The sequence below is a fragment of the Octodon degus genome, unplaced genomic scaffold (genome assembly GCF_000260255.1).
Source record: "Octodon degus isolate 3935 unplaced genomic scaffold, OctDeg1.0 scaffold00046, whole genome shotgun sequence".
NCBI lineage: Eukaryota > Metazoa > Chordata > Mammalia > Rodentia > Octodontidae > Octodon > Octodon degus.
Window position 1 is genome coordinate 12,959,432 of NW_004524622.1, and position 1,954 is coordinate 12,961,385.

Below are 1,954 nucleotides of genomic sequence, written 5' to 3' on the forward strand. Positions count from 1 at the left end.
CAAAACTAGGAAAGGACTCATCCAGGGCCAGTAAGATAGCTCAGCAGACTAATGCACCTGCTTAGGCAATCTTTGGCAAGCACAGGGACCATAGTTTGCCCCCTGGAACCACATGTAGTACCAGTCCTGCCTCCAGGGCAGGCTAAACTGAAGGAGTTTGGGCATAGTGGCTTATGCCTGTAATCCCAGTGCTGGAAAGGCTGAAAACAAGAGTATCACTATGAATCTGATCTGCATACTGATACCCTGTAACAACCAAATACACAAGAAAGAAAGAAAGAAAGAAAGAAAGAAAGAAAGAAAGAAAGAAAGAAAGAAAGAAAGAAAGAAAACCAAAAGAGATAACTATAGGTCAATTTTTAAAATAAATATAGGGGACAAAACAAAATCCTCAACAGAACACAAAAAATTATCAAAAAGATCATATAGCTTGACCAAATAGGCTTCTTCTCAGGGATGCAAGAGTGGTTCCACAAATCAATAAATGTAACATATTACATACACATAGCAAGTACAAAAATCATATGTCATCTCAATGGATGCAGAAAAGCTTTTGACAAAATCCAACATAAAAATTTAGGATTTTTTGATAAAAATCCTAAATAAAGTAAATATAGAAAGGTGTTATCTCATTCGATAAAAGCCATTGATAACAAACCTACTGCAAAGATCATATTAAATGGGAAACACTAAAGGCTTTCTCTCTAAAATCAGAAATAGACCGGATGTCCACTATCACCTTTCCTGTTCAACATAGTTCTCAAAATGTTAGCCAGAGCCATCAAGCAAAAGAAAAACTTGAAGAGATATGTGTGGGAAAGGAAAAAGTCAAATTACCTTCTACATAGAAGAGTCAAAAATTCTACCCCAAGCCCCACAACTAGTAACCAAATTCGATAGTGTAGCAGGAAATAATCAACACACAAAAATCAACAGCATACTTGTACACAATAATCAAAGCACTGAAAAAGAAATTAGAAAAGCAGCATTATAAACAATAGTATCAAAAAATTTAAATACTTAGGAATTAGCATAACCAAGGAAGTGAACAGCCTCTATTGTATTCTGAAAAGGATATCATACATTGAAAGATAGGCAGAATTCCAGGATAGGCAGAACCAAGTTACTCAAAATGGTGACATTTCCAAAATGGATATATAGATTTAATATAATCCCAAACAAAATACCAACAACATTCTGTGCAATATTAGACAAAGGAATGTTAAACTTCATAAGGAATTGGAAGAGACCCACAATAGAAAAAGCAATACTGGGTAACAAAAGCAAGGCAAGGGGCATTACAAAGAGTGATGCAGGGAAAACTGGATATCCACATGTAAAAGACTGACTCAACACCCACATATCTTACATGTACTAAACTAAAGTCAAAATGGGCTACAGATTAGAAAATCAAAATAAAAACAATGTGTTGAAAGATACAAATAGGTAAAAAGCTTGAAGAAGCAGCCAGGGGCAAAGACTTTCTGTACAAAACTTCAGTGGTGCATGAAATTGTACCAAGAATCAACAAATGAGATACCAAATTTGAAAGTTTCTGCACAACAAAAGAAATAAGTAACAGAGTGAAGAGGCAACCTACATAGGCAATCTACAATTGTTCCCAACTATTCTTCAAAATACAAAAGTCTAGACTTCATGAACATTTCCAAAGAATTAGACCCCACAAAATAAGACTGAATCAAAGAATGAACAAATGGCTCTCTTTGGCATCATGGCGGGCATGGAAGAGGCAGCGGCCTCCGGGAGCTACCTGAACAGAGACCTGGACCCAGAGAACAGGGAAGAGGGAGCTGCTTCTACAGTGGAGGAAGCATCCAAGAAAAAGAAGTGGAAGAAAAAAGAAGAGGAAGAGGAAGAGGAAGAGGAAGAGGAAGAGGAAGAGGAAGAGGAAGAGGAAGAGGAAGAGGAAGAAGAAGAAGAAGAAGAAGAAGAA

General features: G+C 36.8%; 1 pseudogene; it reads left to right on the top strand.

The window, feature by feature from the left end:
- Positions 1 to 1,732: 1,732 nt before the first annotated feature.
- The window catches only part of LOC101574113, a 1,988-nt pseudogene continuing 1,766 nt past the window's right edge, over positions 1,733 to 1,954 (top strand).